This window comes from Miniopterus natalensis, chromosome X (assembly GCF_054644295.1).
Source record: "Miniopterus natalensis isolate mMinNat1 chromosome X, mMinNat1.hap1, whole genome shotgun sequence".
Lineage (NCBI taxonomy): Eukaryota > Metazoa > Chordata > Mammalia > Chiroptera > Miniopteridae > Miniopterus > Miniopterus natalensis.
The window spans coordinates 29,008,605-29,026,562 of NC_142103.1; positions in this window are offsets into that span (position 1 = coordinate 29,008,605).

The following is a 17,958-nucleotide window of genomic DNA, read 5'->3' on the forward strand; positions in this document are numbered from 1 at the left end:
CATCAATGATGAGTCGTTGATCGGCTGCCTCCTGAACGACCCCTACTGGGGGTTGAGCTTGCAATCTGTACATGTGCCCTGATCCGGAATTGGACCTTGATCTCATGGATCATAGGTCGATGCTCAAGGGCTGAGCCATACCGGCCAGGCAAAATCACAATCTTTTTAAATGATTGTATAATACTTCAGCATCATTTGAATGTACTATAATTCATTTAACTATTACCTTATTGCTAGATATTGATGTCTTTCAAATGACTGTTGCTTGTGCAAATGAAGATGTGATGCATATCCTTGTATATAAAAATTTTCTCAATTCCTGAATTTTTCCTTAAGATAAATTTCTAGAAGTTGAATGGGTCAAAATTACAAACTTTTTATGAAGAGTTAACATTTATTTATTATTTAGAGGGTACCAGATACTATGCTCAGTGGCTTGCATATATTGTGAGATTAATACTGTTAATTTTTTTCCACTTTATGAATGAGGAAATGGAGCAAGGAGTGAAGCAGTTCCCTGAATTCAGATCAGGGCTGCCACCTTTGGGGTACTCAACTTCAACCTGTGTTGTTGTTCCTCAGTATGCTGCTTCTGATCCTTTAGATCATTTAAGAGCTATGCATGTTTAAAAAACTCTTGATACATATTACTAACATGCTTCCAGAAAGCAGATTTACCTTCCCATCAGCAGTATAGAAGTGTGTACACTTCACCACATCAGATACGTGAGAGTTTCAGTTTTTCATCTTCAGCAATTTCATTCATTTAAAATGTGTATTTCCTGGGATATTAGTATGTTAGAACATTTTTCATATATTTATTAGTTGTATGTGTCTCTTCTGTTTATGTCCTTTTCCATCTTTATTTTAAGTATTGGTGTTTTTGATTGATTCATAAGAGCTCTTTATATCATACTGACATCAATCGTGTTTAAAATATTTTTTCCAGCCAGACCTGTGTGGCACAGTGGTTGACCATCGACCTAGGATCCAGGAGATCACAGTTCAATTCTGGTCAGGGCACATGCTTGGGTTGAGGACTGGATCCCCAGCAGGGTGCGTGCAGGAGGCAGTCGATCAACGACTCTCATCATTGATGTTTCTCTCTCTCCCCCTCTCCCTTCCTCTCTCTGGAATCAATAAAGACATGTTTTAAACACAAGTAAGTTTTTAAAAAAATAAAAAGTATCTTTTTCCCAGATTGTGTTTGCCAATAATTTTGATGGAGTCAACTCTAACAATACTTTTATGATTATTTCCATTGTTTTTATGCTTAGAAAGTTTCCCTCAATCTCAGGGTTGAGCATTTGCCTTTATTTTCTTAGAGGTGTCTTATGTGGTTTGTTTGTTTGTTGTATTTAATACTGATGACTAATTCAGTTCTCATTGGTTTGTGATGCTTCTGTTGTTGTATATCAGGTTCCTATCTTTTTACATCTTTTTTTTCTGTCCCACTGATTTCTTTGTTGATTCTTGTGACAGCACTATAATGTTTTAGATATTATAACTTATGTATAAATTTTACTATCTTATAAGCCAAGTTTCACATTATTATTATTATTTTTCAAAAATTATTTGCCATTCTCCCTTATTTATTCTTTTAAGTGAACTTTAGAATCACTTTATCAAGTAAAATAACTTTGAATTTTGACTGGATTGAATTAAACATGTAATTAAAAAATACAGCTTTCCCATCCAGAAATATGGTATCAACTTCCCCATATTCAAATCTTGGTTGCTGAGAGATATACAAGTATCCTTGTTTTTTCTTTGTATAATCTATTCATTTTCTTAGTTATTCCTAAGGATTTTATGTTATTTTCTTTTCATCATGAATGGATTTTTTTCCTCTATTATATCTCTAAATAGTTGCTGCTGGCTTACAGGAAAATTATTGATTGGTGTTCAGCCACTTTGCTGAACTCTTTTCTGAACTCTCATGTTAAATCTATGAGTGTTTCAAATGATTCCCTTGGGTGTCCCTGGATAGACAACTGAATCAGCTGCAAATAATGATGATTTTGTCTCCCTTCCAATAGTTATACCACTTTTCTTTTTTCACATGTTACTGTGTTAGCTGCAGGCCAGCTTCTAACATTTGCCTGGCTTGGGGCAAGAGTACAAAATGGAGGTCTACTTACCATACTGTCAAGGAACCATGAATTGGAACACAAAGAGAAGCAAGAAAGCCCATGCTTGTTACTACTGGGAAACAATCATTGTTATGGAAGAATTTATCGCTATTGGGAGAGGAAGAATTTGACAAATTAATTTGCCATTTTTTTACTAAGCACTTCTGCTCAAATTCTCCCTGTATATCAAAGCAGTGTCTGACATCAACAGCAGCATAACTCACAAACCTTCATGGCATTTGGATGTACAGTATTTGCCTTTAGTTTTAAGTACATAGGGCAAGAGACATGAAGTATTCCCCTTATGGTTGAATGATGTTAATCATGAGAGCAAAGGTTTAGGGTTTTGTGTTGTACTGGATCCCAAGTGACACAAGTGCACATCTTCTTTAATAAATTTATTTTTGCGTATTTTTAATACGAGGGATCCTCTAAAGCAGGGGTCCCAGAGCAGAAGTCCATCTTGCCTAAGTGGTAAGAATGACACTGGTTACTCAGAACACTACTAAGCACTTTTAAATGGCAGCAGCCTAGCTCTGTCTTTGAAGCTAGTAAAAGCAAATTTCACCCAATAAGGTTCCCTACATCAAGTGAGTGACAGGGTTGGTCAGTCCCTTGCCCACCCCCTCCCTCTTCTGTTTTTTTTTTTTTCTACCTGTCCCTGTCACTCCTTATCTGTTGTGATTCCTTCATCCAGTCCAGTTTTTCCTCCTCCTCATCTCAAGAGCTCAAGATTCTACCTGGGTAAATTTCACATATGAGTGAAATTGTATGGTACTTGTCATTCCCAAATTAAACTAACAAGCAAAATAGAAAGAGACTGATAGAGAGCAGGCAGGCAGCTCTGGGAGGGATTGAGCAAAAAAGAAAAAAAAAAGAGAAAGAATTTATGGATGGGGCAACAGTGAGGTGATTGCAGGGAAGTGGAGAGCAGTAGGTGGAGGTGGAAGAGGGTATAGGGGGGATAAATGGTGATGGAAAAAAATAAATTAAATAAATTTTAAAAAAGATTCTACCTGGGTAAAGGTGAACCTTTGTGTTTTGGGATTTTCAGGGTTCACCCTTAGATCCTGCAGCTCCTGGCATCCAACCTGTCACTGAGTGGTGTGTGCATGTGTGAGAGGGTGAGGGGTGGTGTGGACCTTCATGCTATTGATGCTTTTGCTTGTAGCCACCAGGCTCAGACCACATGCTGGGATAAGAATGGGGGAGAGGTGTCCCGTATAAGGTGGAGATCTATACAGCTGCCTTTGTTTTATAAGAATTGAAGAGAATCCATTCAACAAGCAGGTGGGATGGAAGTGAGTGCCTTATCCTTCTCCCAGCAGCCTCCTTTCATTTCCCATCTGCACCTCCCTCAGCTGGAGTCTCTACATTCCCCCTTCACTGTTTTATTATCACATTAGAAAATTATGCTTATAGATGTGAACCAGATCTGCTTTGAAAGACACTGCCCAGGATGTAATGAATGTGACTCTCATATGCTTTATCTTTGGCTACTAACAGAGACTCACCATGAGATTGCAAATTTATCTTTTTTTTTTTATTATTAAATATATCTTTATTGGTTTCAGAGAGAGGAAAGGAGAGGGAGAGAGAGCGAGAGCGAGAGAAACATCAATGATGAGTCATTGATCGAGCCCACAACCCGGGCATGTGCCCTGACTGGGAATCAAACCCTGATCGCCTGGATCCTAGGTCAATGCTCAACTGCTGAGCCACACCCAACCAGGCGCAAATTTATCATTATTTGGCTCTTTAGGTGAGATAGAATAGTATATTTTTAAACTTGACTTGAAACTCAACTGAGATCTAATACCCGGTCCCTACAAAGAGGTGGCCCTCTTTGATGTCTCTTAGAGACTGAGAAATTCTGTTCTTTTTTTTTAAAAAAAAAAAATTTGATTGATTTTTAGAGAGAGAAGAAGAGAGGAAAGGAGAGGGAGAGAAACATCGATTTGTTGTTCCAGTTGGTTAATTGTTGTATGTGCTCTGTCCAGGGGTTGAACCTGCAACCTTGGTGTATTGGGACAATGCTCTAACCAATGGAGCTACCCAGCCAGGGCAGAAATTCTGTTCTTGATACATCTTTTTCCTTACATCCTTCCTACCACTTGGATATTTGTAGATTTCTCTTTCAACTGTAGAAGTCACTGGGTGGTTTCTGCACCAGGGATCACAAACTCACATGCCTATAGAGGGTGAAGAGTTAATATAAATGTATAAATTTGGTAAGACATTAGGCTGTTATCGGAGAAATGCGTGGATGGTCTTTCTCTGTTGCCAGTGGGAGTGGGGTTCTTGGGGTGCTGTTGGAATAAGCATTTCCAGAGGTCCCCATGGGAGGATGAGATCTGGTAGAAAGCTTTATTTGTGTGGAATTACATTCCTGCATTTCCAGTCCCATTTCCCTTAATCCAGTCCTGGAAAATGTGCAGCTGGGGATTCAACAAAGTTAGAAGCAAAGCCAGTGTCCAGAGTTTCCGTTCCATAGTGGAGCTGAGGCTGGTGTAGTATCAGGTTAATTGTAGTCCATCAGTCCATTGTGTGGGGGTCCATCACGCCAGGAGTGCAAACCAAGCTGGCTGAGAGACTAGAGAGAGAACTCCTTTGTTTAAGAGACTGAGTATCTCAAATCTTCCCATACTTGCAGTGGCCACACCTACTCTGGCCAATGACCTGTTGCCAGGTATGACTGACAGTCAAGTACCTTCCCTATGTCATCTAGACTTTACTGGACATGTATCTAAACTGCAGCTTCCTGGCAAAACTGCACAAATGGCATGCCCATACTATTTGGCCTTTCCTTTACTCTTTTCCTTTTACTATTAATTGGGTTATTTATAATGGTACCAAGGCAACAGATATTAAGGTGTTGTGTTTTTTGTTGTTGTTGTTGTTTTGTATTGTGAGCCCTGAATACTCTAGAAATTCTTGGGTAACAGTTAATGAGGCCACCAGTTACAGTGCAGACCATCTTGTATTTTTCTGTGGTTCTCAAAATATGATCTGAAAATCCTAAGTGGTCTATTATTTCCTTGAGGTTCTTTGTGGGTTGGTCTCTTAGAGTATTAGTGTTACTTTGTTTTTGGTTTGCTTTTACTTGGTGTCTTATCCAAAGGAGCATCATTTTCCCCATATGTTATGGGAGAGGTTTGCAAGGTAGATGTTCTGCAGAGTCATTTACCTTATCATAGTGGTCCTAACTGAAAGATTGTGAGATCCACAGCAGAGTGGGTACAACACTCCCACCTCCCGTAGGGTCACAGCCTCATGACTTGCTCTGTAGGCTGAAGTAGAATGCCTTGATTTTATCACTAACTACCATCTAGTGAGCCATCACTCTGTGTTAGGCATTGTACAATTATAGTGCACCAGCCTATTCAATCCTCAAGACAGCCCTATGAAACAAGTCCAGTGAGTTCTATTATTATGGCAGTTTTTACAGATGGGAAAATTGAGGCCCTGAGAGGGTAGGCCATTTGCCCAATGTTATCTTCTCATAAGTAGCAGAGCTAGAAATGGTGTCTGCACACAGCAGAGCCTATTTTTTGGACCATTATTGGTTCTTAACCTTGCCTGACATTAGAATCACCTGCAAATTTGTTTTTAATGCATGTAAGCAGGGTCCATCTGCAGAGATTCTGATTTAATTGGTCTGGGGTACGGCCCCCAGCACTTGTATTTTTAAACAGCTTTCCAAATGATCCTAATGTGCAGCCACACTAATGAACACTACACTCTGCTTTGCTGCCTCAAAACTCAGTGACCTCAGATGTATCTCAGGGAGATACAAGGCACATGGTGGGAAATGAGTGAAAAGTGAAAGAGAAACAAGGTTATGGTGGGGTGAGTGTTATGTTCAACTTATGCCTCTCTCTGTCTACTGAAGGCAACATATGTTCTTTATATAAGGTAGGTGTGAACAGTATGCTCTGAGGAGAGTTTGCACAGTAATGGCTCTTTCCTCAGCTTCATAAGTAGTGCTAATTGAGACCCTACATGGGATCATACTGAACGTGTGGGTTAAATAATAATCCCAACTGAAAAGTAGCTGTAATTGGCAAATACTGCTCTTCAACCGTAACTCTTTGAGTTGCTTCCAAAAGAAAACCAAGATCGTACTGTACAAGCATCAGCTTTTTGTAGCTGTCAGGACTAAGTTGGAAGCTAAGCCTAACCCAGATATGTTCAAGTCTTTCTAGATATATTATGTTCTATGAGCACTGCCTCTGTGCTGTGTTCTCTCCCATGGTGGAGTCTCTAGCCAGTTATCTGGTCTTCCTGGAGAGGCAGAGGCAGAGGTAGAGGAAGCGACTGAAACCCAAACATTAGAACTTCCCCAGGATCCCTAAGCGCTGAGCCATGAGGAGAGAGCAAATCCGCTGCACATCATTGTAACTGTTGTCTTTTCTTCTCTTGACTGGAGGCCATGGAATATAGAGTCGAGGTCCTCTACTCCAGCAATGTCAGCATCACCTAGGAACTTGTTAGAAATGAAAATTCTCAGGCCCTTCCCAAGACCCACTAAATCAGAAACTCTAGAGATGGGACCCATCCATCTACTTTTAACAAGACCTTCAGGGAATTTTGATGTACAGTAAAAGATTAAAAGTGGAGACACAGGCATCAGACAGCTAAATTCAAGTTCTGGTTCCACTACTTATTATGTGTCCTTGGGGAAGCTGTTGATCCCTCTCTAAGTCTAAGTTACCTCATCTGTAATATACAAATACCAATTTTCTTATCTGTAAAATGAAAGCAATGATGCAGAACAGCCCTTATGATAATAATACAGATTCAATATTTGTCAAATCCTTACTCTGTGCCTTGCACTGCACTTAGTGCTCTATGTGCATTATCCCATGTAAGTACATGTTCTTTTTTCTACTGTCTCTAACTAGTTACCATCTATATTATATCATAAGGGCTGTTCTGGATAATCACTTTCATTTCCAATGTGATTGAGTTCCTTTGGAAATGATCCCAATTATAAGATCAGAAACCAAATAGCATGTCTTAAACAACTCAATGGGTCTGGGGCAGAAAGGATTTCATCTACCAGTTTCTTCACAGAATTGTTGAACATAAAAGGGGGGTACCTTAAAAGCAATCTAGTCCTTCTACTCCATTCAACCTAACAGTTGCTTTAAAAAGAAATACAGTGCATAGCATCAGGAAAGAAAGTAGAAATGAGCGGCTGAGGATGGTGATTTGGAGAGGAATGAAATTATGGCTTCTTGGTAGTTGTAGAATTTGGACCCTTGATGCTGACTCCAGGCATGAAGCCCAAGTTCATGTACTGAAGGAATCCTGGTGTGCAGCAGGACATGGGATACATGTCCCCATGTTATTTCTCTATAACTAGCTTTGAGGGATGAGTGGCCATAGTCTGAATGCAACTGACATTGAATTGCAAATTTCAACACTATGAAAAGCAAAGGGTTGGGACCTTATTAAGTGAGAAATTGAACATCAGCACCAGCCATGTACATCTGAGGTAGTAAATATCTGTTACCCTAGAAACCAGAACATAAAGGTAGCTAGGTAGTTTGGTGACAGTTTCCAGGGTAATTCCTCCCACATGCAGCATAAGAGCTTTCTTATTATGTTAACTCTTTCTCCACATGCCCACTGGACCTTCACTCAGTGTTCCACTATCATCTCCCTCTCCTTAAAGACTCCCTTTCTGACTTTCCTATTTTTTAAGTGCCAGTGCCATTCTCCTAAGTACTATTGTCAAACCCTTGATGTTTATCATGAACTGAAGGGCCCCCCAAAATAATATGTATCTCCAAACCTAAGAGATACGTTTAGAAAATATTAGACACACAAATCAGGAAATGATAGATGCTTCATTTGAAAAAAAATTTTTTTTAAAAAGCTCACAGTGGATGAAACTAACCATCTGTAACTCTTCCCCCAAGTGACTTCTTGTAAATATAATTTGTAGATATTCTGCAGATGAAATTAAGATGCTTCCCAATATCTCACCTGGGAGCTACCAACCTAGAATGTAATTCATGTAAGATGAGCTGTTACCTTGGCAACTGTAGCATGTACTGAGGATAGGAGGCAGGTAATATTGTAATGAGCGAAGATTCTGGTAACTAGTTAGAGACGGTGGAAAAAAGAACATGGGAGAGTCAGTGTTTATCCAGCACTGTTCAAGTAACTGGAACACTGGTCTGGTAGATGTGTTACAAATAACCCAGTCAAAGAGCCCTCAAAACCATTCGACTCCACATGTTCAAATTGCAAGTGACGTTCTGATTTCTAGTTTGGTTTCTCAGGTACATTAATAGCTGGTAGGTATAACCCCAAATAGGAGATAAGGATATTTCAGTCACTAGAAACTATATTCTTCACTGGCATTTGGCTTGTAAGTTGGTCTCCTATAAGTCCTCTTGTAAATTAGTCCCTAAGAGTCTAAATCACTTCCACAGGAACTGATAAAATCTAATTCTAAGTTTCACAGTCTGAACTATGGGGCTTTCACCAAGATTCATCAATTCATTTTTCTCTCTGATGTTTTACTTTTTTCTTATTATTAATGGAATGCTTGTCCATTGAAGAAAAATTGGAAAATAAAGAAATGGAAAAGGAGCCAACAAATGAATCACCCCCAAGCTCACTATCCAGAGTAAACAGTATCTAGATTAAACAGTCAGCATATTGCCTTTTAATGCATTTTTATTTATAAATTTCAGATCATACTGAATGCACAATTCTTTATTCTACCTTTTTCACTTAAGGTTGTCTTCTTCACATATTTCCATGTTATTACAAATTTTCAAAGACACAGTTTTAAGTTAAATTTTTATTGAAGTATAACATATGTACAGAAAAGTATACATATCCAAAGAGTACAACTCAATGAATTTTCACAAAGTGAACACACCTGTATAACCAGCACCCAGGCAGCGCTGCTTTGGCTGTCTAGAAACATTATGGGAAAGAAGTGAGCCAAGGCAGAGCTACTGTGAGCTTACTGGGAAGTCAGAGAAAAGGGGGCCTTGAAGACAGGTTCAGGGGGTTAGCCCAGAACAAGATGCCACTGCCCATCGCTCCCCTGGTTGCAAGTCTTGTAGAGACCCTTAGAGTTCAAGAGAGAGAAAATTCACTCAAAAAGGAGATTTGAATGAGTGTCTAAGGAGGGCATGCTTACCCTATATTTCTTTTTCTGGGAATTATCTCTCCATGCCTTTGCTAAGGTCTCTATTGAGGTCATGTCCTTCATATCAGTTTATATAAGCTCTTTATACAGTAAAGATAATGACTCTTTGCTATTCCTGTATATATTTTTCTGTTTGTTATGATTTAATTTGTTAATTACATTTTTTTGTCATATAGAAGTTCTTAAGGTTTATGTACTAAAATCTACCTACATGATAAGTTTTTTTGCTTTTTTTTTTTTTTTTTTTTTTTTTTTTTACTGCTCTTCAGTTTACTCTTCCATCCACATTTTAGCATAATCATCTATATTTTATTTGAGGGCTTTTATGATTTGATTTTTTTGACCTTCAACTAATTCATCTCAAATTTCAGTTGATGCATGGTAGTAGGACTGAAATTTGAATTGGCACCAACTGGGGTGCTTGTTAAAAACCCAGATATTCCTGAGCCTTACCCCCTGAGATTTAGATTCTATAGGTGTGACATTGGGCTCAGGAACTCTCGTTTGTTACAGTAACTCAGCCAATTACATTGCAGATAGTCCCCTGTCCACATTTTGAGAAATTCTTGCAGAATGCAGTGTGGCCTACCTTAGTACAGAGAGTTAGCACCTCCGATCTGGATGACTGCAGCAGTCTCCCTCAGCTTCCAGGTCATTGCAAAATCTATCCTATACACAGCTCCTAGAGTTCTCTTCCAGAAACATCTCATGAAAAACTCTTCTTTAGCTGCCCATTGTTAAAGGAACTAGATCAAACCCCTCATCCCAGCACTCTAGGACCTTCATTATCTTCCCAGATCTATTGATCTGATCAGCTGGATCTCTGATGATTCCAGAACCACTCTCCCATTCTGCTTCCTCATGGGCCTTGGATACATATTGCTCATTTTTGTTTTCATGTTTTGGTCCCCACCTCCTTTCAAGTTATTCAAATCCTATGCATTTAACTCACTTCTCACATTCTCTTCCTTCCCTGACTACCAAGAAGATCCTTGCTTTCCTAGAATTACCAAAGCCCATTGTTGTATATTCTCATTTTGTGTGTCTTATCTTCCCATCAGGTCACAGTCTTGGGGCCGTAGTTTGTGTGTCTATCCCTTATAGCCTGTAACACAGTCCTAGATGAAAAAAAAGTTTACCTGAAGAACGTGGTTAATGGAACAAAACCAGCCCTAACTGCCAAGTGATTTTAATACATGTTATTTCTAAGAGCTAATGCAGTAGCCCTCAGAAATGTTTTGCTTGGACCAAAATGAGAATGTTTGACAAATTTTAGAGACTTCATTTTGTTGTGATTTGATTTGCTGATATCAAAGTTAAGAAAACGTTATCTTGGTTCAGTTCTTATTTAATTTAACAATGTTGCTTATCACCCATTGTTACCATTGTAATTAGCTAGCTATTAATAATAGGAAGGAGGAAAGGGAATGCCAGGCATTATAAGTACAGTCATCTGGGCAGCTTCACCAGGAAGCAGCAATTTCACACTCCCCGGGGAACCACGGGCCCATGCCCTGAAGATCACTGGGGAAAGGGGAAGATGGACACATGCACAATGAAATTGGGGGGATGTAGGGAAGATACTTGTCTGTCAGTCTAGTCTGGAACAAAGAGAATTGACCAGAGAGGGTGGAGCCACTGCAAGCGCTTGAAATCTTAGAAGGTTACAATCCCCAGACAAAGGAATTCTCTCTCTCTCTCTCTCTCTCTCTCTCTCTCTCTCTCTCAACCATCTGGCTTTGCTCCTGCTTCTTTGTTCTCACCCATGTCCCCTCCAGCTGGACTTTTTCCTCGGTGGGACGGAGGGAGATGGACCTTGGAAACTCAGGGGTTTAAATTTCATGCAAATATATGCCACTCATTCTCCCATGCGAGTCTCAGAAAATTCCTTTTCTCATGACATTGCAAGAAGCCCACTTCCACAGGCAACAGGTAGGGACACGGAGCACTCCCCACTAATAACACTATGACATGTTCATTTATTAACTTTCTGGTTGAAGAGTCTAACCTTTTCTATAATATGGGGTATTTCTTTCCCCTCTTACAAATGTAATGGTTTCTCTTTTACAGAAGAACATGCTTTATCAGATTAAATAAATATAAAAAGGTTAATGGCTAAATTATTTGTTCTCTCTTTATCCCTCAGGGTCTGCCTTCTCCATGACAGACCTGCTTTAAATAAGTTTGCTTGGATGCTCAGAACAAGTGGGGTTGGGGTGAGTGAGGATAAGCCCTTTCCCTTTCAGTAGACAAGGGGGGATTCAGTTCAATTAATGAGATATTTATTGAGCTCCTACTGGGCATCTGGCTCTGTGCTAGGCACAACAAAGGAAGCCAAGATGAGAAATGATAAAGGAGCAGAAGAGCAAGGGGAAAAGAAAGGGGAGGAAGAAGCAAGGAAAGGAGTAGAGCTGGCTGTCCCCATAAGTGGGGACTAAAAGAAGAGAAAGGGAAAAGAGAACCAAAGGTGCATTCTTTAGCCTGGTCTCACATGATAGGGCTGTGCAGGCTAAGAAACCCAAAGCAGTGGTTTGAGCTCAAATTTTGCTTAAGAGCTATGAGAGCAGTCAGGAAGGCCACAGTTTGAGTCAAGCATTTACCAATTCAAGCCTTTAGAATGGGGAGTAAAGGACCCTTCCTTTCTAAAAGGTACATATGTATGTGTCTGTATGTGTGTGTATATACACACAGTATATAAAATTATTTTTGAATGATAATAGCTAACATTTATTGAGTATGTGTTTTCTCTAAGCACTTTGCATGTATTAAGTTATTTAATCTTCATCACAACTCTGTGAGGTAGGTGCAATTATTACGGACATTTTTTCAGATGAGGAAACCGAGGCGCTGAGCAGTTTAGTAACTTGCCTAAGTCCGCACACCTTATAAGTGGTAGATCTGGGCTTTGAGCCTTGGTCTAGCTGATTTAATGTTTGCTGTTAGTTGAGGTCCTGGTCCGTGTTTAATTTACTGCTGTACTCGCTAGGGCTAATACATTGCCTAGCACGTAACCGGCCTGTTACGCTCTGAATAAATAAATAACTGAAATGTTGTCTATAAAGTACTTTCCATTTAAGCCCAATTACTATTAGGCATAAAAATTTAGTGTAATTAAATGTAGCTTCACTTGCTGTAAATTTTATTCCATTAAAGCAACAATTTTTACAGCACATACATGTGTGCATCTTTCAATGTTCTCTTACTCATTTGGCTGGGCTCATGACCCCTTGAAAAATTAGAGGAATCACTGAATGTAGTCCAGGAGCTTGTAAATGAACTAGTGGTCTCTGGCCTCCTGATGTCTGTAACTGAAGAAAAAAATTTTTTCCCTTAGGTTTTAGTATTTAGTAGCCTTGCCTGGGATCCACTTACAAAACCAGGTTTATCTTGTCATAGTAACATAATACTTTTAGGATGCAGTATAAAACAGAGGAAGAACAAATGCCTGAAAAAGCCTATGGCCCAAAATAGGGCTGCTTTTTAAAATTTTGAGGTGTGGGGGGGTGGGCATCGATTTGTTTTTCCATTTACGAATTCTTCGGTTGCTTTTTTTGTAAGTGCCCTGGCTGGGGATCAAACTCGCAACCGTGGGGTGTCCAAACCAACTGAGCTACCCTGCCAGGGCAGGGCTGCCTTTTATAAAAGATTTCGATTTGAGAAAACCTTCTTCATCTCCCAATCTCCTGACCCATTTCGGACCTGATCCCTGCAAGTCTACCAATAGAAATCTATTCTTTTGGTTGAAAGTGTTAAACCACAAACGCCCAGAAGAAGGTCAGCACTATTAACACAGCGGTGCGAATTCCCCGGTGGTATTCCAGGCTTATCAGGATCCCGATGGGACAACGCTAACGGCAGGCGGTGGGCTGGGTCGCGGGAGGGGGGAGAACTTGCGAGGGAGGCGAGGTGCTTTTGAAGAAGAAGCGCCCCCTGCAGAGTAGGGAGCGCAGCCTCGTCGGGGGGGCGGGGGGGGGGGGGGCTGGGAGGAGCCCCGCGCCTGCCCCGCGGGCTGCGTGCGCGTTTGGAGACCCGGTGCCCTGCGCACCAGGAAGTGACTCCAGCGGCCGCGATCCAGGCCCCCCGCAGGCTTTTCGTTTGCCCCCCTCAGTTCTTTAAGAGGCTTTATTGGCACGAAGGTAAGGAGGTTACTGGGAGCACCCGGGAAACCTGATTTAACCCCGCTGTACTGAAAACTGCTGACTGCGCCAAATTGCTCTGGGGCGGGGAATTGGCTGGCGGGGGTGGGGACTGGGATGAACCCGGCTCCACGCAGCCTCCGCGACGTCGCGTCTAGTTGTGAGTTCCCCTGTGCTCTGACCTCCTTCCCAACCCGTGCACCCCGCCCTTCCAGACCTCCCCAGGCCCCGCATCCTGCCCAAGTGCAGCGGCACCCTTCACTAGTGACCCCTTCCAGCAGACGCGGTGGGCAGAACTTGCGCAAAGCAGAGGGGGCTGCGGGGCGGGTGAGAGGGTCTGGTGGGAAAAGGACAGACCTGACTCCACTTGGGCTACAGTCAAGACCAATCAGTAAACCCACCTGATTTAGCCAGGAACCGTGTCTGGCGCCAGGCCAACTGAAGGAAGGGTGAGCAGAGAGTGTAAGCGGGGCTTTGCCAGCGGGCGAACGTTCTGCTGCAAGGAGATCCTTGGCCCTGTTCAGATCTACCCACCACGTGGTCACTGATTTGAGCTTCTCAGCATTTCAGGCAGGTAAGCCATCCCAACCTTAGAGAGTTAGCCTACCTTCCTATCTAGCAGCTTTGGGCCCTGGGTCCCTTTGAGATCAGTTTCTGAGGCAGAAACAAAGCAGTTCTCACACACTAAATAATAAAAATAAAAAATCCAAGTATTTGTTTAAAACAGGAAAAACTATAAAAATAGTATTTTCTGTGAAGAAATGCCCCCTCTGACGTGAAACAGAAACATAACTCACTTTGACTAGTATTACTCTGCTGCCTTGAAAAATATATTTCACTAGAGAATTTACTAAATATGATGAAAGGCTCTTTACTGGGAGAGATGGCTGGTTGGCACCCTAAAATAGTGGGATCCTATTTTAGACAACATCTGATAATTTGGAGGAAGAAACCTAAATTGACAAGGGGCCTTCTGCTGGGGTACAGGGCAAGTAGAGCACAGTCTCATGGTGGCAGTCACCAGTGAGAGGACCCACACACCCACAAAAAAGTGTAAACGTAGCTGTCTCCAAATGCCTCAGCACCCCTGTCCCTCCTTTGCCAAGCCCCAAATGGGCCTGGGGCTTCCTGCATCCTTCCCTGCCAGCTGGAGGGACAGGGCCCCTTCCCTGGCCCTTCCTCTGTAGTCTGGGTTTTCTACAGCACCCCCCCCCCAGAAGCATTGTTTTTTTTTCTTTGTCTCATACCTTTTCACTCATTTCCTCCCACTGGCTTTTGCTTTTTAAAAATTGTTATAGGTACATTTATCTCACCCTAGGGAAATGTCTATCACAGGTCAGACACTTTTGATAGTATTAGCAGGTGGTCCAGGGCAGGCCTTAAGCCCACCATGCTCCAGCAGGCACTAATGCAGAATGTTAGGAAACGGTTTTTGTGTGTGTTTTTTTTTTAAGTTTCCCACGTAATTGTACTTATCCTCACACCACTAGCATACATTATTACATCTCTAGTTTTGCAGGTTGGACATGTTGAGACAAAAAGAACTCAAGTGACATGCTTCAAATCAGAGTGTAAGGAAGGGCAGCGACACATGTTGAACACTTTCCGTGTTAAGCACAGCCTTGAGCACTGAGCACTTTATATATATATATATGAGCTTGTTTAATTCACACCACAACCCTGAAAGGTAGGTGTTATCAGTCCTATTTTTATAGATGGTGACACCGAGATTCATGGTGCTTAAGCAACTTGCACAAAGTCACAGAGCTAGTGAGAAGCAGATCTGGGATTAGAACATGGTTTCAAAGTCCCTGTTCTTTCTTTCTTTTTTAAATCCTCACCCGAGGATATTTCTCCATTGCTTTTCAGAGAGAGTGGAAGGGGGGGAGAGTGAGAGAGGGAGAGAGAGAGAGAGAAAGAGGGAGGGAAACCGACGTGAGAGAGACACATCGATTGGTTGCCTCCCTCACGTGTCCTGACCTGGGCCAGGGATTGAGGCTGCCATTGAGGTGTGTGCCCTTGGCAGTAATGGAACCCAGGACCCTTCAGTCCGCAGGCTAATCCTCTAACCACTGAGCCAAACCAGCTAGGGCCAAAGTCCATGTTCTTTTTTTTTTTTTTTTTAATTGATGTTGCAGAGAGGAAGGGAGAGGGAGAGAGAGAAACATCAATGATGAGAGAGTCATTGATCGGCTGCCTCCTGCACGCCCCCTACTGGAGGTCAAGCCCGCAACCCAAGCATGTTGCAGGCTCGAACCGTGATCTCCTGGATCCTAGGTCTATGCTCAATCACTGAGCCACACCCGACCGGGCTAAAGTCCATCTTCTTAACAACTTGCCTCTTCCTGGGAGTTGGATGGAGGGTACTATCAATAACACCTGAATCCTGGGCCAGCTTAAATTTATTGTTAGAAATCTGACGTATTCTGCCCCCTAGGTGCTTTCCTATTATGACAGTTACTTTTTTTAGTATTTTGTAAACCTAAAGAAATGGTGTATGGGTGAAATATTACAGCACCCGTGTCAGCATCCTCTAAGTTACCTAGTGATCATGGCATACTAATTTCACAGTGATAGAGGGAGCCATGGAAGAATCTTAGTTAATAAATCTATTACATATATTGGACTTTTAAATAGATATCATTATGAATTAAGGTATGACTTACGTTGGGATGAAGTCCAAGGTAGGGGGCAAGGGCAAAAAGGCAGCTTCACAGCACGTCAGTAAGGTATTTGGTTAAGCCCATTCATGTGTCCTGGATACTCAGAGTTCCACAGCAGTGAATGATCAGGCAGCATAAGGTAAATAGGCAACCACAGGGTCCTGTGTTGGAGGAAGAGGGATTCCTTCCTCTTTCCAGAGTGCCCTCCCCCTGCCCAACACTTTCAGCTTTTCCCTCATTTACTCCCACTATTCCTCCTCCCTGATGCCCTCCTTCGATATTGCCACTGCCACTCAGTCCCATACTGTCTTTAAACATTATGACAGTTATAATGAACACCTACTGAGTTTTGGCTAGGTCCTGGGCACTGTGCTCAGAGCTTTACAAACATTTTGATTTAATCTTCTGCTGAGTCCTTTTTATTAATTACCCCTTATTTAACTCGTACAACCACTATATGAGATAGTTACTATTGTTATTTCCATTTTACAGATGAAAAAAGGAAGGTCAGAGGGAATGATTAACTTGTCAAAGGCCACCTGGCTAGTAAGTGGAGCAGCCAGGGGACTGCCCAGGCACCTAAGATCTCAAACGTCTTTTGTCCCTACTTCCTGCCACTTCCCATTGCCTTATTTCCCTTCCTTCTTTGGCCTCAGACTTATTGAATGTGTCAGTACCTTCCTGAAAGCCATCTCTCTTGGCTTCTAAGCTATACACTCTCCTGAGTCTGAGTCACCAGCATCTCTTGCTCCCCAAATACCGCCTTTCTCCCAGGTTTAGTCATTGGCCGTTTGCTATTCTGTTGAAAGCTCTTTTTTAAAAAATATGACAGCTTGTATTTCTTATAGACACTTGACCAAACCTCTAGCCCTGACTTCTCTCCTGACATGTAGTACTGCTTCTCTACGTGTTAGACACTTCCATTTGTTTGTTTCCCTACCATTTCAAACACATGCTTCAAACATGAATTTGCTTTTTATTAAGCTCCCTATTTTATCTTTATTTCTCTACATAAAGCCTCCATCAACTCGCTATTGACTTCACAATAAAGTCTATATTTTATTCGGGCATTAAAGTTCTTCCAGATCTCACTTTGATGTAACTTTTTAGTCTTATTTCCCCTGTTCCCTAAGATGAAGATGAATTACTGTTTTAGCCCAATCAGTCTAAGCCACTGTCCTCCAAACACCCGATTCACCTCCCTGCTGTCTCTTAAGACTTGGTGCAAGACCTACCTGGGATGCCTTTCCTGGGAAGCCTTTCCTGAGCACTTATCAGGAACCAAGGATATTATCATCTTTCCCTGGGTCTGCACTTGATCTCCTCAATTAGATTGTAACCTTTATAACCCTTTCAGTATGTAGCGTGGCACCCTGCCTTGCATATAGTAAGCATTTCGTATTAGTTGATTTGTTGGTTGTTGGGTGGGAGGGTAGAAAATGGAGAGGGACTGGCCATAGAAGTGTATCCAGAGAGTTGAACTCTTTCCTGGAAGAGAAAGACTATAGTTTCCTTATCTTTTTAAAAAATTCTTTTAAAATTGATTTTAGAGAGGGAGGGAGAGGGAGAGGGGGGGAGAGAGAGAGCGAGAGAGAGAAACATCAATGTGAGAGAGGAACATCGATAGGTTGCCTCCCGTATGCACCCCAACTGGGGATTGAACTTACAACCTGTATATGTGCCCTGACCGAGAATTGAACTGGTAACCTTTTGGTTCATGGGGCGATGCTCAACCAACTGAGCCACACCGGCCAGGGCTCCTCCTTTTTATTTTGGGAGCCTAAGCCAGTGCCTAGCCTTCAGTAGTTCACTTCTGCTCAGTAGGCCTGCTTTTACTGAGTGTTGTTGAC